The sequence below is a fragment of the Leptopilina boulardi genome, unplaced genomic scaffold (genome assembly GCF_019393585.1).
Source record: "Leptopilina boulardi isolate dan_hultmark-lab unplaced genomic scaffold, ZJU_Lbou_2.1 LbouV2_32, whole genome shotgun sequence".
Classification (NCBI taxonomy): domain Eukaryota; kingdom Metazoa; phylum Arthropoda; class Insecta; order Hymenoptera; family Figitidae; genus Leptopilina; species Leptopilina boulardi.
In genome coordinates, this window is record NW_026137885.1 from 1 (window position 1) to 25,232 (window position 25,232).

General features: G+C 25.0%; 1 protein-coding gene and 1 non-coding gene across 2 annotated transcripts in view; one reads left to right on the forward strand and one right to left on the reverse strand.

Moving 5' to 3' along the window:
- Positions 1-9,571: 9,571 nt before the first annotated feature.
- On the reverse strand, positions 9,572-9,645 carry Trnan-guu (transfer RNA asparagine (anticodon GUU)). The gene has a single exon. It is a non-coding gene; the product is annotated as a tRNA-Asn (tRNA).
- A 2,541-nt stretch (positions 9,646-12,186) lies between these two features.
- The window catches only part of LOC127284168 (acetylcholine receptor subunit alpha-like), a 36,413-nt gene continuing 23,367 nt past the window's right edge, over positions 12,187-25,232 (forward strand). Inside the window, exon 1 of the mRNA XM_051309482.1 lies at positions 12,187-12,236. The gene's annotated coding sequence lies outside the window, so the exon portion shown is untranslated. The remainder of the gene's footprint in view (positions 12,237-25,232) is intronic.

Sequence of the window (25,232 nt, forward strand, 5' to 3'; positions counted from 1 at the left end):
TATATTTACTCTATGAGAGAATATTTAAACGCGAGACAGACTTGAAATAAATATTCATAAACGAGTCGAGCATACAACTTTGATCACATAAATTCTCATTATAATACTAAATTTATTTTTTCTTATATATATATATATATATATATAACAATAATATTCAAGGAAAATAACTAAATTTTTAAGTGGTTTTACACAGAAAAGAAAAAAAAGTACATTATTTCTTATATAACTAACTTGAGAATTTACACTGGCATTCTTAATTTAAATTTACCTTTTTAAAAATGTGTCCTATACCTTTTTTTTGTATATTTAATTTTCCTTTGTATATATATATATACACAAATTTTTATGACATACACATATAAAGGAAAATTAACCAAATTATGAATAATCAACGCTATGAAGAAAAAAGTTATTATGCAAATTCTTTTTTCTCCCTCCAAAACTTTCTCAATTCTCTTTTATTGTTAATATAATTCAACGCGCCTAATAAAGATATATAGATAAAAATTTAATTTGTAAAAACATTATAATGATTCTCGAACAAAAAAAAAGTTACAATTTACGAATTTATAAAAAAAAAAAAAAATGCAATTATTTAATAGATGAAAACTAATAGTGTTTTCTTTTTCATATTCCCATTTTGATTTTCGTATATATCTATGTACTTTTTAATAACAATTAAAAATCACTCGTCGCTTATATAAATACGAGTCGAATTTCTACATTAATATTATATGCAAATTCTAAATGTCATTCATTCTATTTGTGCTGACATACTTGCTGTAATGGATGTATTATAAATGACATAAATCAAACCAAGAGACAAGTTTGCTTTATGGTATAATTCCAATTATTATTTATTTTTTTTTTTTTACCAAAAAATAAAAATTATTTTTTTTTTAACCTTTATCATGTGATAATTAGAGGGTAAATTATTAAATGGATTGATTTGAAATTTTGAAAATAAAAATTGAGACCAAAATTCTCCAAGAGAAAGAGAGGCTGTTAAAAGAAGAAGAATATTTTTAAAAATTAAAGGGAAATAGAAAATTTTAAATATTTAAAAATATTTCTAAAATATTGTGAAGAAATGGGGATTGATAGGCGAAATTCGTCTTGCGTTAAATTATATAGTAACCAGAGAGAGAGAGAGAGAGAGAGAGAGAGAGAGAGAGAGAGAGAGAGATGGGGAGGGAGACGCCACTGTCTGCAATTTTCCTTGGACCATGAAGTACGACCTGTCAAATCGCCGATTTTGGTGTGCATGACCTTAATTTATTGAATTTGTGAAACGACCTTCACCGCCATTGAGAGAGAGAGAGAGATTTCTAATCAAAAGGGGAATTAATTTTCAATCAACATATGTATAATGCATCCACAATAGTTGGCACGATTTTATTTGAAAAAGATTCATATTTAAATATAAATTATAATAAAATACTAATACTATTTCTGATATGCCTGATTTTTTCCATGCCTCATTGTCAAGGTTTGTCTCTAGTTTAAGACAACAATTAATTGAAAAGTTTAACCTTTTATTTTTGAATTGTCAAAAAGAAATTTTTATATTTAAAAAATGAAACACGAAAAAAATTTGTCTATAGAACGAAAGGTTTTTCTCTATATAAAAACATTTCGCTCTTCTAAATAAATTTTTTCTTTTTAAATTAAAAATGAATCAAAAATTTATTAATATAAAAAAAATATATACATAAAGATTAAATAACTAATTTTAGTTAATGCTACCCTTTTGAAATTCAATCGACTGGGGAAAATCGTGATAATTTATTTTCTGATCTGATCTCATTTATATTATCACACATATATATATATACACATTATTTATACAAATGTTTGTATAAAATTATTTTCACTGTCATGAATGAAATTAACTGAAATTATTATTCAATAATTTCAATTAAAATTTGAATTTCGTTTATAATATTATTAATAAACTGATATTTTTCTTCTCTCAACCGAATTTATATCAAATAAAAATTTTGATTAATTTTAAGCTTTATTCATGAGTCTTTTTTTTTTTTGGATTTTTGAAATTGTTTTATTTTTTGTATTAACTGTGTCTTTATAAATTTTGTTCTGAATTGATCGAGGATCAATATACATATATATGTATATACACATACACAATATGAGATTTGAAGCAGTACTTGAATACGTTTACGTGCACGAAGCCTCGATGCCTTTATTGCACCCTGCAAGAAAAGTGCTCGCTTGTGAGAGCAATTTTAAAACCATCAACGTGGCGTGACAAGCTAGTGAAGCAGGCGATTCAAAAATCAGAGGAGGAGTCGACTTCGCATTAAATCCATTGAGGGAAAAAGGAACCCAAGAATGGCACGTTCCGCTCTCTTCACTGATTAATCGATATTAGTAGTATTATATTGTATATATATATAATATATTGTGTGTGTTCTATTCATTTCAAATTTAACGAGTGAAATTTTAAGAAAGAAAAACACAATTCCAATTTATTCGCATATATATAGTGGACGAAAAACAATTCAAAAAAAAAAAATGTTTAATTCTCAAAAAAAAAAGAGGGTGATATCAGTTACAAAAAATTTTACGTATACAAAATAAATTTCAAATTTTTTCTTGGAATTAAAAAAAAAAATTCATGTAAAAAATAACAAAATAAAAAAACAATACTCAATGTTCAACAAAATGTTTTTTCCATGTATAAAAGGCAATTTAAAAAAATGTAAAAAATAGAATATTTATGTTTTGTTGAATCTAACATTTTTTTAAATTTCACAATATCAAGTTTAGAAAATATTTTATATACCAGTTACTTAAAAAAAAAAAACAAAATTTCTCACTCGAAAATGACCAGTTTTTGCAGAAATCACCCATATATATATATATATAAAAGAAGGAAAAAAGAAGGTTTATAAAATATTTTACAAAGTAGCTGCTTTGAAAATTTAAAAAAATATAAAAACAATAATAAATCTCGACATTTTGCGCGAATGTTTCTTGAAAAGTATAATATGTGTTTTAATAAATCGAAAGCCTGGAAAATTTTCCCTTGGTGCTCTAGTTTCTTTCCTTTTCTAAAGATTGGGATATTTTTGCCTTTAAAAAAAAAAAGAAAAAAAAAGAAGAGTGAGACTAAAGCTATCAAAAAGTTTTGGCAAGAGTGGTATTAGTGTGTGTGTGTAGTAGTAGTAGTTGTGAAATCTTAGTGCGGGTACGATAAATTATATATCAAGTTCACTTATAAAGAAGGGGATCCTTTCCCTCGACGAACTAACTTCTCTCTCTCTCTCTCTCTATATATATAATAAACTATATATCCTCTCACTTGATGAGGAACAAGATTAAGTCACACAACAACATAATTCTCTTTTCAAAATATATAAAAAAAAAAAAAAAAAAAAAAAAACCCCATCATAGGTGAATTTCCGCACCCAAATCTCTCCTCAAACTTAACACACTCGAAACGTCTAATAATAATAATAATAATAAAAAAGAAAATGAAAAAAATATTCCCTATTTTTTTCATCAATTTTTCAAAGTTGACACATAATATATAGATCTTCACTAAAAAAAAAAAACTAATATCATTTTTCAAAATTATTAAACGATAATCCCATTTGGCTGACAATCAAATTTTGATTCCTTCATTTTTTAATTTCAAGAAAAAGAAAAATTCGATACACGTATAGAAAAAGTTTACTGTGGAACGAACTATTTACTGTGACAGCAAATTACGTTATCTACACTGAAAAAAAAAAATTTATTTCAATCAAATACCCGTGTATTTGGTTATTATACACTGAAAAAAAATTCTAGTTAGAATAACCAGAATTCTGGTTAGGATATATTTAACATTTTGATTCTGGTTAGGTTAACCAGAATTCTGGTTATTTTAACGAGAATTCTAGTTAATTCAACTAGAATTCTGTTTAACATAACTAGAAAGTAATGTTAAATATAGCCTAACCAGAATCTTTTTTTCAGTGTATCAAATAAATATTTACTTGAATCAAATATTTCTTATTTTAATCAAATAAATGTTATTTGCTTCAATAACTGAAATATTTTATTCAAATATTATATATATATATATATATTTGATTCAAATAAGAAATATTTGATTCAAGTAAATATTTATTTGATATAATAACCATAAATATACCGGTATTTGAATGAAATTAATTTTTTGTTTTCAGTATAATATATAGGGACAGCGAACAAATTTGCTGTGGGGTCAAAAAAAATTTGCTGTGACAGTAAATTTTTAAAAATTAATACTGATATATTTTTTTATCACAGCAAACATTTTCGTTGTCATAGCAAAAAATTTAGCTGTGGTTACTAATTTTGATAGATCTGATAGCAAACATCAGTTAGCATATGTAAGAAATTTCTTTTTTTTCGTGTATATTTTTTTAAATGGGAATAAAAAAATATATATGTTTTTTTAACATTGGAAAAATTACAATTTTAGAAAAGATACGATATATGCAAAGGGTCTAAAGGTACATGTATATAACAGTTTCCGAAATATACGAGACGCGAATTTCGGTTAAACTATCGTTACTCCCCCGTTCAACTGTACGGACGAATTGTTCGAAATTGATTCCTCTCTCTCTCTCTCTTCTGCCACAATGGAGTTCAAATTGCAGACAAACTGCCGTCAGGCAATTGCACTATATCGTATGAAATCCTGCGCTTCGCGCGGTTTTCAAACTCCTCCACTTCTCACTCACTCTTGCACGAAACTATATAGTCGTTGGCATCAAAACGAGAATATTAATAAAAAAAAAAAAAAGTTCTATAAAATTTATAAAAATACACTGTAAAAAAAAAGGAGTTGAATTTCAAACTCCCTAGGGGATGCTATAAAAGTCCCACCCTTTTGGAGTTGAAGTGAAGGGAGTTAATTTTATGCCGAGGGAGTTGGTTGTAAGAAGTTAATTGAATTATTAACTCCCTTTTTGAGTTGATTTTTAACTCGAAAATTTTAACTCCCAGTAACGTTAACTCCCTAATTTTTTTACAGTGTAATTTTCCTTTTTAATATAATTAATATTCAAAGAAGAAAAAAATTTCTAAATTTTTACCAAATATTTATTTTTGACTTGATTCTTAAGTTGACTTTAAATACATAACTCCTATTAGAAAAGTTAATAATTATAATGATTAAAATTTGTTTGCTTCGCTTCTCAATATATATATATATATAATAACGAGATATGAAAGTTTATTAGAGATTTTAAGTACTCTTGGAAACTATATATTATATTGATTAAATCCTAAATAAACTTGCCGATAGATGTCATTTGACTCTCAAGTTTGAAATTAGTTTCGATTCTATTTTGTGTATGTTGTGTAAACTATTAGTTTGAGTGTTTACTTTATAGCAAAATGTCTTGAAATCCCTCTCTCTATCGAATTTAAGTTTTCCAAACTTCTCTCAATGAATTCACCCCAAAATTAAGTATATTATAGTGAGAAGGGGTTCGTTAAGAAACACTGCAATCTCTTGATATTATTAATCATATTTCGTATATTAATTAAATTATATTTAGATATTGATCTATACATCTACCGTCAGTGAAAGTTATATAAGTAAGCTCTAAAATAAAATAAATAATAAATTTTATTAGAAATTTTATTATTACCTCTAAAATTTATTTTTAGAAAAATTTATATTTTTTTTTAAATAATAAAATATTCTTATAAATTTATTAATAATTAATAAAATTAGTAAATAGAAATGTAATGTCAAACTTGATTTGTAATCTCATCTCCTGTTTTTGAAAGCCCATTAAGCAAATCTTGTATATATCTCTGATAATGGAATCTATAATATATTCTACCAATTGTGGGATAAATTCGATTTAAATATACTCGCGAAATTCGGTAACAAAATATATTAGTTTCAAAAAAGAAATGGCATTGATTTTTATAATCTCTCGTATCTTCGAAAAAAAAATCACGGTATTAAATTATATATAAAAAAACTAGATTAATATTCAATTCGCAAAATATGACAAATAGGACATAGTGATAGAACATTTCGTAAATATTTTATTCTTTCACATAAATTATAAAAGAAAATCTATCATTTTTTTAAAAAACCAGAAAAAATAAATTGTTATATATAATATTTTAAATATATAATCGTATTTTGTCATAGGATTTTTTTTCGTTTTATAATTTTCAGTCCGCATATAATCCTTTATAAACGAAATATTTTGCAACTAATCCTCCATCTATAAATTTTGATCTGAATTATTGATTATTTGAATATTACTTTTTTTTCTATTTTTTTTTTTTTAAGTCTCGTTATTACGTTTTTTATTCAATTTTTAATTAGTCGGAAAAAAAAGAAAAAATATCGACTCGTGAGATAAATGCAAGTTTAATCGGACGTTATAGTTGAACCGCAAAGTCAACCTTTTAAGTCAGAGAAACACATCTGGATTAGTGAACAGTGAGTAAAGGGCTTTTTCGGTGAATGGAGTGAAAACAGTATCACGTTCTTTATCCTCCTTTAACTCATTCTTTATCGTTCCCTTTTTCCTTCTCAACACTTTCCGTTTGCACTTCTGAATGCTTGATCCAACTCTCTTCAAGTCGTCTCTCTCTCTCTATCTCTTTCTCTCGACTGAGTTAACTTGACGGATCCTGTACTCATGATTGTCGTCGGATCTCTCTCTCTCTCTCTCTCTCGTTTACTTTGTTCTGATAACGATTGTGGAGACCTTTCACACACATACACTATAGAACAAAAGTCTACTTGAAGGCTTATTATATCAAGCCTTGTATAAACTTTAAGTGAATTCAAGCGAAATATATTAAGTCCTCTCGCTTCTTTGAGAATTTGCCAACTATATATATATATAAAGAAGATATCATGAAAGGGAAATATGTACTGTCCGCAGAAAGAGTAAATTTATTTTTCCACTTCATTCAAAGACAATGTCTTTTTGTTAATATTATTTTCAAATTTTTATAAAAAAAAATTACTATTATTACACTGAAAAAAAAAACTTATTTAATTCAAATAATCGAGTTACTTTGACTATTATCAAATAAATATTTATTTATTATTTAAATCAATGGCATTTTTTAAAAATATACTATTATGTTATTTTCATTCATTAAACACCGAAAAAAAATCCTCTTGTTTCAATAGGATTCCTCTTATTTCAATGCATATTTTCCTCTAGTATATGCTGCAAAAAAAATGTCCTCTAGATTTAAGAGGATTGTCCTCTATGTAAAATTATTCCTCTTAATTTAAGAGAATACTCTTCTTTAAAGAGGAAAATATCATTTTATAAAAAGAATTCTGAAATAATAAAAATGCAATCATCTAATTTGTATGACATAGATATAATCTATAAAATATTAAAAGGAATAAAATTTGTTATTCCATGATTTACATCTACATTTGAGTATAAATAAATTGAAATTGATTTTAATTTTTTTTTTTTTTTTTGAATAAATCAATAAAATCTATTTTTAATAATATTTTTATGCGCAAAATATATAATTCATTAAATTTGAAAATTTATTTTAAATAAATTTTCAAATAAAATTAAAATAAATAAAAATCGTAATAAAATAAATTTTTAAATAGCATAAACTCAAAATTATTTAAATTTTCTAAAAAAATTACTTTTAAAAATTTTTTTTTACCTTCAAAAATAGACGCGTATTGTGTAAGTTGCAACTCTATCAATATATTTAAAAGATTATTATCCATTTTGATTTATTCCCATTTTTTCACACAGAAATGGGAAATCCTCTTAGAATTTAGAGGAATATTCTTAAACGTAGAAGATTATTCTAAATTCTAAGAGTATTATTTTTATTCTAAAACGATTATTCTAAATATAAGAGGAATGCTCTAGAATATTAGTCCTTTTGTTTAGATCCTCTTGAAATTAGAGGAAAATATTCTCATTTAAAGAGTAATACTCTTGTTTTAAGAATAAAATTCAAGAGGATTCTGTAAGAGGAATTTTCCTCTGAATACAAGAATATTTTTTTTCGGTGAAATAAATATTGTAGATTCAATTATAATTATTGATTTATAGAACAATTATTCTTATCGATTTATTTAAATAATGTATATATATATTAAAAGAAATGTTTATTGTTACTTATAAAAATAGTATATGAAATATACATATATATGTATATAAAATATCGATTAACTTGCATAAATATACATTATTTTAGACAAAAGAAAATTTCATAACAATTTATAGCCCTGAAGGCATCTCTCTCTCTCTCTCTCTCACTCTCTCCATTTCAATTCCCCTACAACTGTTGTTTGCATAATTTAGAATTTAATTATGGTACATTGTTTTAATTTTAATAGAATAATATTAATGTGATCACAATAATATAATTATTTAATTTTAAAAATACGAAAAAGTAAATTAATACACAAAAATTATTTTAACAGTAAAAGTAGATCATACGACCTTAAATGTTGATTATATTATTAAAAAAACTTATAATTTTTATAAAAAATAATATTAATATTATATTTTTATAAATAAAAATTTATAACACTAATACAATAATAATTTTAAAATACTTCATGAGAAAATTTGTCAAAATTAATAATTATTAATATTATTAATCAAATATTAATAATAATTATTACATTATTATGCATAATTAATATTGATAAAATTAATAAAACATTAAATAATACCATTTTAATTCACAAAAAATTAGGAATATTTAAATATAATTACATTTAGTTAATAATTTTTAGAAATACCCGTTAACTATCGATTAATTATTATATTATTAATTAATATAATTAATATTTAATCGTTCACAAATTTAATTTCATCAATAACATTATTAATAATTATAATTTTAATTAACAAAATTTAATTATTAATTAAAAAAACAATTTAATAATTAAATTATACAATTACATTATACATTTATAATATAAAACCGAAAAATGTGTAAAATAATAATTGTAAATTATTATTTTACTGTATTTAAAATTAATTTTTAAAATAACTAAACGGTCATTAGTAGCATCAGAAGATTCCTGGACAGTCTTTGCGATAATAAGACTACCAGGAGTGGATTTTAATCATAGATCATAACCCAATTTCATCACCTGCTAAGAGGATCAGTGATGACCCTACTGAATGACAAATTTTTCCTTCGTCTCTCGCCTTTATAAGGAGTCTATGGCTGATCTCATATTCGAGACACAGTGAGTCGCGCTCTATCTACTGGAAGTTAACAGAACTATTTCTACTTTTCTCCCCCTCTCTCAAAATTTCTGAAAGTGAAACACACGTGTTTCGTCGTGCCAACTCAATCGATTCAACAACACTCAATTCTATATATATATACGAGAGATAAGCCATGCCACATTTATTCTCACTACATTCAAAATGTTGACATTTTCTCAACTACTTATTGATAAATAAATAAAAAAAATAAAAATTAAAAAAATATTAATAAAAAAAAAAATTAGTCATTTCTTGTAAAATTGATATTTTTATAAATAAAAATATTTTTGAAAAAAGTAAAAATAAAAAAAAAACGCCCCCGGGTGGGCTCGAACCACCAACCTTTCGGTTAACAGCCGAACGCGCTAGCCAATTGCGCCACGGAGGCAGTTGTTCGATTGTGCCTTAGAACAAGTTTTGAATTTATGAAAATATTTTTATATCAAAAATTGTTTTTTTTATATATAAAAAAAAGGGGTATTAAAAAAAATCAAAATTTCTAAACCGCCTTTGTCAAATCTAACTTAACTCAGTTCTAATAAAACATTTTTATTTCTAAAATAAAAGTATTGATTTTTTGCAATTTATTTTATTTTTACCTTTTTCAAAAAAAAAAGAGAATTAAATTATTATATTGTAATTAAATATTTAAAATTTATCAAAATCTTTTTATAATGTATGAAAAATAATAACAAAATCTCATGTTATAAAAATAAATAGTAAATTTGTGATTGAAAATAATAAAATTGTAAAACACAGATATCAAATATAAAAAATCAAAATGTGAAATCAAAATTCAGCACGTATATGGGGTAAAAATCTACAACATCAACGTCAAGGACTGAATTTAAAAAAATGATATCCACCAGGGATATTATTTCTGTGAAAAATGAATAATTTAATATAAATGCGCGCACATGTTATAAAAGTGTATATGGACATTATTATCTAAATATTTTACAACGTAAAATGTCAGTGCCATTTCATCTCTTTTTCTATTTTTGAAAAATTTACCGACTATTACATTATATATATAAATGACACGAATTACGTGTATCACAAAAATACGATATTTTTTTTTACATAAAGATACAAAAAAATTCTTGTTTAAAAAAAAAAAAACAATTATTTATATATACAACAAAAGTTCACGTCTCTGAAGTAAGTAACTATCGTTTAGTCAATGATACCAACATAATTTGGAAAAGTGAGGTTACGTTTACCACATCTTGTTTCATGCATCATATTGGTATTGTTGACAAAACGGAAGTGACTTACTTCAGAAACGTGAACTCTTATCAGTTTATTGCTGTATCTTGTAAATAGTTTTTAAACAAAAAATTTCTTTTTTACCTTTATATATATATATATATATATAAAAAAAAAAATAGGGCACTGAGAAAAAGAATTATTTGTTTCAAACATAAACATCAGTTAAAATGATTTTGTTTGATTCAACACAGTTTGTATGTTTAAATTTAATATATTGAAAATATCTACCATATTAATTTAAACATATATTATTTGTTTGAATGTTCTGTTTGATTTAAGAAAAATTATATTTGAATTAAACATAAAATATGCTTAAAAACTTCATATTTCAAATCAAAATTATAATATGTTTGAAATAAACTTAAAAAATATGCTATTCTATTGACCAAAAAATATGTTTAAAGTAAACTTATAAATACGTTTGACTGTATATCAAAGACATTTTAAGTTTAATTCAAACAAAATATGTTTGAATCAAACATATAGTTTTCTCAGTGGGGAGAGTGGGTCAAAACCGGGTACCTTTTTGGAATTCTCGGTTTAAATACCCTATCATGGAAAACTGGGGATACCCGGTTTGACCCGCTTATACGGAAAAAAATAGTTCGCGAAACTTTCGTAAACTAGTTTTTCACTTTTGGACGGTCCCAAAGTTTGGAAATCTTTCATTAACTTTTTTCAAAATTTCACGAACGTTCATCACTCTCTCCATAACAATCAATGTCTGCGCACGCGCACAAAAAAAAATCTTGGAAAAAGTTAATAAAAGATTTCCAAACTTTGGGACCGTATACAAAAATGAAAAACTAGTTTACGAAAGTTTTACTAACTATTTTTTTCCGTGTACCCGGGTTTGCACAACTCTCCCCTATACCACCGTTATTTAAATTTTAATGTAATAAAAAAAAAAACTCCTGGAATGACATATACCTATAAATATTTTAAGAGAAAAGAGTAAAGAAAATTTTGATTTTTTTTTTTTTTTTTTTTTAAATTTTTGTCGCTCTCATAGCGCGTCTCGTGTGTTAAAAGTGAAAGGAGGGGGGGGGGGGGGCGCTTGTATATACCAATATCAAATTGCCGGCAATTTTTTTTCCCCGATTCCAATATCCGCCATCGCAGGACTCGTAATACCGGATCGGGATGAGAGAAACGCGCTATTAACAAGGGTTTGCCGGAAGGTCGATTTACGAGAAATAATTTCGCATGATTTCCATCGAATTGGGGCAACTATAGGCACCCACCACCACGGCCATACCCAAAGAGCAATCGACTCAGAATAATTAATTACGTGCAATTAGTTTTGGCAACAATTTATTATTTTCAATGCGAAGCAAATTTCACCTCATGTGATAGAAATGAGAATTATAAAATCAAACGCAAACACTAAATTTCGAGGAAACACTCAAATTGCTGTCTCTAAGTGTATATATATATATATATATTATAAAGTGCACATCAATATAGTTTTCATTAATTTCCCTGTATGTTTTCTCCAATAATTTATACTAATTTTGCAAATGTAAGGAAAAATAAATTCAATAATAACTTTTTCTTTTAAAGTTATTATTGATAAAATAAATATAAATTATATAATTATAATAATAATTTTTAGAGAAAAAATTATTTATAACCTATATTTCGTTTTTCTTTTTCAGATTCGTCTTGTTGGCAAAATGTTGTAACGCAGGAACAGAAAACACAAAGGTATATAAATAACAAAATGAATATTTTTTTTTTTAAATGTAATATTTACCAACATTAAAAAATGAAATAAATTTTTCTCGAAAGACTCTTTATATAATTTAACTCTTAGAAAATGACGGCAGGGATTTTTTGTAGAAAAAAAAAAATTCTGTTCCGTAGAATTTTCAAAATTTACTTTCCATATAGTTTTTATAGCACATATTTTTCACATTTTTTCCTTTATAAAAAATTCAGAGTCACATGAATATTCCATATAATGAAATTCTTTTATATTCTAACTATATATAATGAATTTTTAACATATCACTGAGAAAAAAGGTTTGAGCTGACAACCAAATATTTCATTCAATATATGTGCAACTAAAATCTTTTGGTTGACACAACTAAACTTTAGTTGACAACAACCAAAGTTTGTTTCAGACGACTAAATAAGAAAATGAAAAAGAATTTGGTAGTCTCAACCAAACTTTGGTTGATGTCAACTAAAGTTTAGTTGTGTCAACCAAAAAATTTTAGTTGCACATATATTAAATGAAATATTTGGTTGTCAGCCCAAACCTTTTTTCTCAGTGTAGGATAATGCTGTTTTTTTTTCAAATTTTATAACAAAAAATACAAAAGACTCACCAATTGTATATAGATTTTCTCTTGAAGCAATATAGCCACCCATTTTTTTTTTTTTTTTTTTTGTGAATCTGAAAAAAATAAAACTAATTTTAAATTTCGATTGAAATTCTTTAACATTATAAAAATTTGTGTGAAAAGAGAAATTCTATTATATAAAATTTCTAAAATTTCATGTTAATTTAAAATTCTATGGAGAAATCTTTTAATTGCGTTTGAGACAAAATTTATTTCAAGTAAATAAAAATATATTTGACTATACAAGAAAATTTTATAATTGAATTTTTCTTTTAATTTATTCCTTTCATATTTTATAAATAAGAATGTCTTTTTGTATAAATAAGCGGGAATAAAATTTAAAAATATCAAAATTTTTACAAAATCTCTTTTTTCTTTTTGAATTTTGATCGAGAGAAAGAATGACATCTCATGAGATATACAGATGATGATATATATATATATATATATAACGTGTGTATGTCGGGGTTATGCAACCGCATTAGTATTGCCAGTTGAACGCGATGCGAATGTCACCTAGGAATTTATCTTGACTCTATATTGTATATATACCTATATATATATATATAGCCAAGAGTTTTTAAAGTTGTAACATTGCGTCGTCAAATCACGTATTGACAACACTTTTTTTTCTGAAATATATTGAAGAAGAGATATCGTAAAAGACAAAACCCAATGTTTTCTTCCATACAAAAGGTATATACAGTAGTTCACTTAATATTTGAAAAACTTTATGACACTTTATACACGTCTAAGTGTACCAATCAATTGTGCACTTCTCAAATTACAGCCATTTTTCAACCAACCCCCCCCCCTCTTTACCCCTCGTGAATATATCGAAACTTTACAAGCGCGCAAACACGAGAATGATATCTGCATAGATGAAACTCGAGAAAGTTTATAAATCGAAATTATTCAAATTTTTACCCTATATATATATATATATATATATATATATATATATATATATATATATATAATATATATGTCTATATGTATATCAGGTTCATATTTGCGTACACTTTATGTATGAACCAATTCTTTTACTGATATAGGTGCGGTTTTAAAGAAAAGGTTATTTTTAATTTCTAATTTATAAATTTTTTTTCTCTAAATTTGAATCATTGAGATTTTACTAATAGCTGGAATTTAATAATTGCATCACTTCAATATAAGATTTACATTAAAATTCCATTTGTATTTCATTGAAAATTAGTAGAATTCTACTTTATTGATTGAAATCTGTTTTAACGATTAATGATAATGCAGATTTAACATCAATTAAATAATAATCTGTTTTACCGATTAATAATAATGTAGATTTAACAGCAATTAAATAATATTCTGTTTTACCGATTAATAATAATGTAGATTTTTCATCAATTAAATAATGATCTGTTTTACCGATAATGTAGATTTAACACCAATTAAATAATATTCTGTTTTACCGATTAATGATAATGCAAATTTAATACCAATTAAATAATAATCTGTTTTACCGATTAATAATAATGCAGATTTAACAGCAATTAAATAATATTCTGTTTTACCGATTAATAATAATGTAGATTTAACATCAATTAAATAATAATCTATTTTACCAATTAATAATAATGTAGATTTAACACCAACACAGAAAATTAAAAGGCATTAAAATAATCTGCAATGCTTATTATTTTAATCCAATTTTGCTTATTTTAATCTATTTTGGTATTAAAATAAGCAAAATTGGATTAAAATAATAAGCGTTGCAACTTATTTTAATGCCTTTTATTTTAATTTTCTGTAAATTAAATAATATTCTGTTTTATCGATTAATAATAATGCAGATTTAATACCAATTAAATAATAATCTGTTTTACCGATTAATGATAATGTAGTAAAATTTTCATTATATTTAATATAATTTTCATTATATATTCATTATATTTATTTACACATTATATTTAAAATCAATTATACAATTTATCAGTCAATTTATTATTTATTTAAACAGTCAAATCCTGCATTATCATTAATCGGTAAAACAGATTTCAATCAATAAAGTAGAATTCTATTAATTTTCAGTGAAATACAACTGAATTTTAATGGAAATATATAACTAAATTTTAAAAGAAATCTCACTCAAGTAATTCAGTTGTAAAATCCCAACTATTTCAGGAGAGAAAATTCACAAATTTAAATTTAGAGCTGTTCGATTCAATTTTCCGACTGTAGTCAATTTTGATTTTTCTAATTTCGAAGGAAGCTGATTCTTTTGTTGCACTGAATTTACGAATAAATATATATATATGTATATATATATAAGTGACATGTGTGTGAGCCGTTGGCGGTAAGCTATCCATGAAAACATAAAGTTTTAAGTCAGTAACAACAGTGGAGGTCAAACGTCACCCTGAGTTACGGCTTAGAAGCTCGAAAGTTTCAAGCTTTAGTTCCACCATTACATATAATAGTAAAAGAGAGAGAGAGAGAGAGAGAGAGAAACATGTGTGCAAAAGTCCTTTCTCTATTTAGAGTACATATATGTATATATATGTAAACCGTATTATAATTATATAATTTCTTTCGCATAATATGGAAAATAAATAAACGCCACTGTAAAAATATATTTTACATTCCCGAGGGTAAATTTTACCTTAAAACTTTTTTTTTTCCTCCTTTTTTATTCTCAACAAAACACATATTTTTCAAGGGAAAAGGAACATTTTCATGTTTCTCGATCGATGGACTCGAGTAGTGTATTTTCCCTGCACTTTGAATAGATGGTTTATGCTATATAGGCAAAAGCCTCAGAGTTTAAAAGTCAAACTGATATTGAAGAATCTCCCTCAGAAGCGTTTTGATTTTATTCAATCACTATTGCGCTATTCTGTATTAAAAATCAACACCATATCTCATGTTTAATTTATATAAATTTTTTTATACTATTTTTTCAAATTTAATATCCATTCAGAATTTAAAAAAGCTTCCATCACTTTTTCTTTTTTCAATAATAAATGTCTACATCCAACTAATTTTCATTTTCCATTAATTGAGAAAGTGAAAATTAAAAAAAAAAAAATCGAACAATTTTTGTGTGGTTGATTTTAATAACTTTTTTCCATTTGGTAAAATGAAAATTGTTAAACGATTCTCAGTCTTTGATGTTTTTATAAATAAATAAATTAAAGTACAGAATAGAAATTTTTTTTTTAAATAAAACTTTTGGAAAAGAGAATTTATTTATTTTTTTTTTTTATAAATCTTATATGTTTTAAATAAATAAAATGTGTTTATCAGAATTAAATCCAACTTTATAAATGAGAATAATAATTTTATTTTAATAAAAATATATAAAAAAATCCTGTGTCACACATTTTTTGTAAACTAAATTTTCGAAACATATATTCCACGCGATTCACATGAATATTGTATGAAATTTGACACGCAAATTTTTCTCTGAATTTTCTGCAGATTTTTTCTGGGAAAAATTTACGTTCACAAATTTTATTACTTGTTTATATTTAAACAAAAAAAAAATTTTAATCTTTATTTTTTATTTCCCTTTTTTTTTTAAAAAAAAAAAGCGCAATTTAATGTAAAAGTTTATTTGTATATAATTTTTTTTTTAAATTCATTTAAAATTGATAATTTAAAAAAAAGTTTCATTGTATTCTTAATCCGGTAATTATTTATATATATATATATATATAGTAATATAATTGCTCGAAAATTAAACTAAATTTAATTACATCTCGTCACGAAGTTCTCTCTCTCTCTATGTACGCTCGGAGAAATGAGGAAGCTGCTCACTTTGATTGCGGTTGCAATTAAGACATTCATCGTAATTTCATTAACAATTTCGGTTTACCAGTCGAAGTATCGTACTCTCCAAATGTTCGAATTAAGTGTCGTTAAGTTTGATCGTTCCTTCGATGTGAAACATTAACTCTTCAAACATTAAAAGCTTGTTTTTATCGAGTTATAAAAATAAACTGATTTAATTCGCATTAAAATTTTTTTATATATATATATATATATATATATATATATATATATTAACAAAAAGTTCACTATATATTATTATTTTTTTTTTTAACGAACAATAATCAATTTTAATGATGTAATTAATTGTAATCTAGTTAAGAATCTTTTTTTTTTTTTAAAAAAAAAATAACTTCTAATTTGAAATGATATTAAAAATTAGATTGGAATTCACTGATTTTAATAACAATTAGATTTTATAATATAAAGTATTCAGAATAATTAAAATTTAAATATGTGTACTTTAAATTTAATTGATACTCGCAAAATTAATTTGATGCCTATTAAATTTAATTGAAGTGTAGATAATTCTGTACAACATATGTATGTACCTATAGTAATGTAATAATAATAATAATAAATTATAATATTTTATTATACACTGAGAAAAATATGCTATTGAATCAATAGCATTTCTGACAAAGGTATAAAAATTTTATTGATTCAAAAGCATATGCTATAGAATGTATAAAATATTTTAAAAATTTTATAGCAATATGCTTTTGAATCAATAATTTTTATACCTTTGGCTGAAATGCTATTGATTCAATAGCATATTTTTCTCAGTGTATATTATTATTATATAGTTAAAAAATAATAAATTATACAGAAAAATTTTTTTATATAAGTGATAAATTAAAGTTATAATTATCAGCAGTATTAATGTTCTTGTTTTGATAAAAAAAAAAAAAACTGGAAGAAAAATATTATTTTCTCAAATGTGTGGGGAAAATGGCGTCCTTGGGCTAATTTAATATATTTTATTTAAAAGACATGTTTTTTTTTTTTCCCCCTTTTTTTTTCACTGTCGATAAATATTTTTGCATATATCGCGCATTAACGTTTCGAATGCAGGATTTTGGGTTAGACGATCGTAAATAATAATCCATATGCTGTCGGGGTTTGCAAATTCAATTAAAAAATTAAAGTGATATATTTTTGTATGAATCGCACATCATATGACGTAAGTTCGTTTAAGATAGGTCATTGGTCCATTTTCAATCTCAGTGAACTTTTATATAGTATATATGTATATATATATAAATTGAAATTTCATAAAAAAATTCAATCTTGCTTTATAATTTAATAACTATAATGTGTTTTCTTTATTATTATTGAAGAATTAATTTTTTTTCAATTTACTTTTCTTTAAATTAATTTCTTAATTAGAAATTTCATTAAATTGTATTTTTTTTATTTTGACAATTTTTTACCTTTATTAATTGAATTAATAAATTATATCTATTTTTAAGTGTATCGAAATGTGATTTTTTTTTTAAATAAATTATATGACATTAAGATTATATATAAAAAAAAATTTTTTTTTCAAGCAGTCCGGCAAAAAGAATCCTTATTAGTGTACCTTCGTCTCGTTAAATCAATTTTTTCATATATGTTGTTATGCAAATACCTTAGCTCCCATGCGTGTATAAAAATAAATATTTTATTAAAATAAAAAAAAAAAATTATTTTTATTATTTACAAAAAAAGGTTTTTAAAAAATTATTTTTCGACTAAATTTAAATAAATTTTTAGTTTTATGTTTCGTTATATATTTGGAATAAAAATAAATTCCAAAACAAAACTTGAGCATTTTTTATGAAAAGACAAAACATAAATACGTTTTTCAATATACTTTTACATATAAGAAAAATTTTCTTTTTCTTAAACTTTTTTTTACGATCGACTGTAAAGTGCCGACGAATAAAAGACTCCATACCACTTTTGTAAAACTATTCTGTAGTTCTTTAGAAAAAGTTTTTTTTTTATTATTATTATTATTATTATTATTTTATCCTTTCTGATGAGTCATTCTCCAGCTTCCGTTACCCATAGAAAGTGTATTTGCGAAACGATAAGATTTCACTGATATTGTCGTTTGTGAAAAAGAAAGAGAACGTCTTATTCTTTTAAATGTTCAGTAAAATGTGAATCTGCAAAATGTTTCCCAACGAAATTTAATCTCCAAAGTAGTTTTAAATTATTCTAATTGAAATATTCTGTTTTCTGCTTTAAAAAAAAAAAAAAAAATTTTTTTTTATCGTCGATTAGAAAAATGTCGTCTTTTTTATTAAACTGTGTAAATTTTTTATCGTTTACAATAAATAAAGAAAAATAAATTAATAAAAGACAATTTTTTTTAACAACACTTGAAAGAGTCGATTAATTTTTAATTGACAAAATAACAAAAAATTTTTTTTCATTCATCGTTTTTAAATAATGAATTTCACACTCACGATGAGGCATTCAATATATAATCAATCAATTATCAGACGTGTTAAAATCTAATTTCATTTCAATTCAACGATTGTTATATATATATATATATATATATATATATATATATATATATATATGAAAAGCTCCGAATTTCTGCGAGACATTTAATTAAATATCAGAAACATCAAAGGATACTAATTTCATGACTGAAACATTCCCGGAAGCAATATAAAGTATAAATGTGTGTGTGTGTGTGTGTATGTGAAAATGAATATTACAGTTGAAACATTATAAACGAGTTTTTAAAATTTAATTCCGAAAAGGAAACATTTATAATGTGAAGTGGTAAATTTCGTGTGCATAATCACTTTGTCTCGGACTCACTAGGTAGACCCATTTTATATGAATATATGGAAAGTCCATATTACCGAGTCACACATCACTATAAATAAATTGTTCTCTGGTGAACCGAATTTAATTTTGCTTGCCTCTAAAAAAAAACGTTTAAAAATTATTTTTTATTTACTATTTCCTTTTTCAATTTACAGTTAAAGTTTTAATCCTAAAAAAAAACAAAACACAGGATTTATAATTAAAAGTTCTTAATTTCAATTGACATGTTTTTTTTTTTTAATTATTTTAGAATAAAATCAAATTATGCAAACAAATGTTTAAAAACTGAATAAAAATTTTAACTAAAAAAAAAAAAAAAACAATTCACGTTCGTTATTTTTTATTCTACTCTTGTTTTTTTTTTTCTCTATAAAATGAGATTATTTATTGTGACGGTTCATTTGACAAAATTTCCTTTTGGTTAAATTGAATTTTAACCAATTCGCCAAAAAAAAAAGTCATTTTATATTTAATCTTCATCAATTATATAAAAATAAGAAAATTGAAAACAAAAAAAGAATCAGAATTGAAAATCAAGTTCAAAATTGGAATTTGCAATTTTTTAATTTCTTTTGTAAAAATTTAATTTTACTTTCAAACAAAAAAAAATTCTTTTTTTCATTCTTTATATATAATCAGAGACATTCAATTATAAAAAAAAAAAAAAAAACTACGTGAAATTGGTTGAGCAAGAGACACTTGGAAAATTCATTTCATGCTGAATTTAAATCTTCATCAATTATATAAGGAAATCGAAAAAAATCCCGTCTTCGAAGGGTCTAGAATTAAAAAAAAAAAAAAAAAAAAAAAAAAAAAAAATTCAGGATTTCCGTTATTGAAAAATTGTGATGAAATTTCTTTTGAATGACAATATGGGTTATATTAGGATATGTTTACTCGCACGTCATTGGGAGAATGAAATTTCATTTCAAAAACGATTTTCAGAGAGCTTTCAAAAAGAGTTCAAAAATTGAAAGATATTTATGACGCGATTTTTCGTCGCAAATTAAAGGTGAAAGAGCACACACAAAGATGTATTATATATATAAAATAAAGAGCGAGAAAAAACGAAAGGAAAAGTTCGTGACACAAACTCCCAGTGGAAATTCAAGGCGTTGCCCTGCAATACATTTCGATCGAAGAATATATATATATATATATATATATATATATATATATATATATATTCTTCGATTTTTTTTTCTAAAAAACAAAGATTGATGTCGACACTGTAACGTGACTCGCTAAGTTTTCATTTATTAAGGTCTACATTATCATATATTTTTTGCCCACTTTTTTATTCTTTCATTCTATATTCAATGTTCCAACCTAGACAAATCTCACCTAAATAAAGAAAAAATATAAAACTGGATGTTATTTGAAAAATTTTTCATGAAAAGCAAAGAAAAATGAGATAAGAGAAAAACGTGGATTAAAAAATATTTTAGTATTTTACACCGCGAAAATAGAATATAATATTGAAATTCTACTAGACGCAGCATCCCTCCATTCACTTCGAATATTTTGTATATATATATATATATCTTTCTCTATTTTCCTTGTTTAACCCAATTGAGAGAGAGAGAGAGAGATAGAGAAATAGAGTGAGAAAGAGAGAAATAGAGAGAGGGAGAACACACAAGGAGTATTCGGCGATATTGAGCCGCTGGATGCGACCTACTTGCGATAGCCAACCTTACCTTCCTTTCTTGTCTCGTTGCCCTGCTGACCCCCAACATCGTCGCGTCGTAACCTAATAGTAGACCGGAAAACAAAATTACTCTTCTGTCATCCAAATATTCAATTTTCACAACAACACAGTTTTCACACCTTCATCATTCATACTTCGATATATTCTATTTCCCCTTCGATTTATCATCTTATACTTTTATATATTTAATTCACAAACTTATATTCCTTCAAAAAGTACTTTTACTTCTTAAAAAGCGACGAGAAAAATAAAAATAAATTATGTTCAAAGTAGGTTCAATATAGGTTTAAAGAAGATCCAATATAGATTATAAGTAGAATTTTGTTATGTACAAAGGTACGATTTAAGTTCAATGAAGGTCCAATGTAGCTTTAAAAAAGGTCCAATATAGGTTCAAAGAAGGTGTAATAAAGGTTCTATGCAGGTTATAAGTCAGTCCAATAAAGGTTCAAACATGGTCTAATATTGCTCCTATTAAGGTTTTAAGTAGGTCCAATATGGGGTCAAAGAAGGTTCAATATAGGTTCAAACAAGGTCTAATATAGGTCCAATATAAGTTGAAAGTAGGTATTATAAAGGTTCAATGTAGATTGTAAGTAGGTTTCAAACTACGTTTAATGTAAGTCTAATATAGGTACAAATAAGGTTCAATGTAGGTTCAAAGAAAGTCAAATATAGGTCCTATGTAGGTCCAATAAAGGTTCAAACAAGGTCTAATATAGGTCCAATATAAGTTGAAAGTAGGTATTATAAAGGTTTAATGTAGATTGTAAGTAGGTTTAATATAGGTTCAAACTACGTTTAATGTAGGTCTAATAAAGGTGAAAATAAGGTTCAATGTAGGTTCAAACAAGGTCTAATATAGGTCCAATGTAAGTTTACTGTAGACTCAATGTAGGTTAAAAGTATAGGTTTTATATTGGTTCAAACTACGTTTAATGTAGGTCTAATATAGGTACAAATAAGGTTCAATGTAGGTTCAAAGAATGTCTAATATAGGAGCTATGTAGGTTATAAGTCCAAAAAAAGTTCAAACAAGGTCTAATATAGCTGCTATTATGGTTCTAGGTAGTTCCATTATAAGGTCGAAGAAGGTTCAATTTAGGTTTAATCAAGGTCTAATATAAGTCCAATATAAGTTGTAAGTAGGTATTATAAGGGTTCAATGCAGAGTGTAAGTAGGTTTAATATAGGTTCAAACTACGTTTAATGTAGGTCTAATATAGGTACAAATAAGGTTCAATGTAGGTTCAAAGAAGGTCTAATATAGGTCCTATGTAGGTTAAATACAGGTTCAAACAAGGTCTAATATAGGTCCAATGTAAAATTACTGTAGACTCAATGTAGATTGAAAGTATAGGTTTTATATTGGTTCAAAGTACGTTTAATGTAAGTCTAATATAGGTTTAAAGAAGGTCCAATGTAGGTTTAAAGAAGGTCTAATATAGGACCTTTGTAGGTTTTAAGTCCAATAAAGGTTCAAACAAGGTCTAATATAGCTCCTATTAAGGTTCTAGGTAGTTCCAATATAGGGTTCAAGAAGGTTCAATACAGGTTCAAACTACGTGTAATGTAGGTCTAATATAGGTTCAAAAAAGGTCTAAAATAGGTATCCTCGATAGGTTATAAGTAGTTCTGATAAAGATTTAATATAGAACCAATATGGGTTCAAACAAGACTCAATGTATATTCAAAGAAGAAAAAATATTGCTCTAATTTAAGTTTCTATTGGTTACATTTTTTTTTCAGTTTAAAAAAAAGTAGAAAAAAAATCCCCATATTTTCATCATTGTTTTCACCTAATTTTACTTTCGTATATATGTGCTATCAGCGCACATTCTCTTTTCTTGAGTTGATCCCGGTGGTTGTTAGCGACCCATAAATTCTTCCATTTTTCTTGTTTTTCCCAACGTTCGCCCTGATAAACAGCAGAGATCCATGAGAAACAAAACTAACACACACACACACACATGAAAAAAAAGCTTCTAGGTCGATTAGGGGGATTCAAAAATGTGTAGTAAAACGGTGATAAAAAGCTTATCATCTCCTTGACTCAATTCGTTGCTTTATGAGGGGTAACGATTTTCCTGAAACGGTCCCAAGTGAATGTTTAACATTCACGACAGTTCGTGTCAAACATTGTCATGCTATAAGCTATCAATTTTTTTATTTTATATTTCAATTTATTCAAAATATCATAAATAAAAAAAAAATTTATTACTAAAAGATAAGGATTTATTTTTTAAAAAAAATTTTTCTTACCGTAAAATATAGTGATAAAAAGAATATAATAATAAAATAGAAGGATTTGTCTTACTAAAACTGCCCTTTACTACTGGTTATACTTAAACTTTGATTGTTTAATACGTTTTGTCTGACTGAAATTTTATTTTACTACTGATATCTGAATTTCGAGACATTTAAATGTTTCTCTCTGACTGTAACTGCTTTTTACTACCATAAAAATCACAAAATTTAAAGAATTTTCGAAAAATTAAACTTATTATTATTTTTATCAATTAAAAGAATTTAAAAGTTTATGTCTGACAAAAATTGTTCTTTACTACCGATACCTTTTAAATTTCTTGTAATTTTTCTATCAGTAGTAAATGTCAATTTTAGCCAGACAAAATTGTTTTAAATTCTTGTAATTTTAGTATCAATAGTAAAAGTTATTTTTTGTCATGTATTACAGCATAAAAAAATTTTTTTTTTAAATTTAATTGAAATTTAATAATATATATAAAATTACCTTTTTTTTGTAAATTTCGAGGAAGGTAAAAAAAATTTGGAAGTATCACGGAAACATTGTATAATTTGAATCAAATATGTAAATGTTTACTTGTCTCTAGCAACGGAAATTAAGCCTGCAGGGATTAATTAGTCAGATTGCAACCTGGTACATTATAACAAGAGGTTGACACCTTTACCTCATATATAATATAAACGCACGTCTCTCCTATTCGATAGTCATAAATCTATTTATGTCTTTTGTCATAAAAAAAAGAGAGAATCCCATAAAATGATTGTAAAATTAAATTCAAGGAAAAAATTGAACAAAAATTCAAATTTTCCACAATCAATATTTTTTTTTCTGATATAAAAAAAAAAAAAATTCAATTATAAACTCATCTATTTTAGATAAAATTTTATATTTCATAATACTATTTTTATTATTATTGTCAAAAAAAAAAAAAAAAATTTTCACTAATTTGTAGTTTGAAAGAGCATAAAAAAAACTGTGCGGGAAGTGTTCAGAGAGTGGTATTAGAAACCTCAGCAGACAAAATCGAGTATTCCTTTTCACAGGAATAATTGAATATCAAAAGAGGATCTTGAGGGAAGATGGAAAGTAGAATGAAGAGTGTGTATATGTGTGTCTGTGTGTAATTTCATGGGAATTCAGGAATTTTCTATCCCTTTTACCAATTCTCAGAAACTCGGAAATTGATCGAGCTGAAATACCTGATCAAACTCATTTGACTCATATATATATATATATATATATATATATATAAATCTTGGAAATTACTTTCTTTTTCCTCTCCCTCTCTTTCTCTTTATACTTTTTCAAACTTTTATATTCGAATCTCATGAGCAACAAAAATCTCTCAAACTTTCTATTTAAATGTACTTTATATACAGTTTATTTTTTCGTCAACTTCACTTTGAAAAAGTAAGAATAAAAATTAAGTTTTACTCTCTCATATATATATAAAGAGAGAAAAAAAAATCATATACACAACAAACTTTTTACTTTGCTGTAAATGTTTAAAATTGTTTCTTTATTTCTGCTCTAGAGTTTTATATATTCCACTCTGCATATTGTTAATTTTTTTTTTCTTATATATTCAAAGTGGAGAGACTAATTAATCAATAAATTTTAAATATTATATTATTCACGATTAAAAAGGGGTAAAAGGAGAAATTATTAGCAGTTTTGTTTTAGAATTAAAATCCATAGCAATCAAGTCGAAGGCTTATTGTAAATACCCTATTCTTGA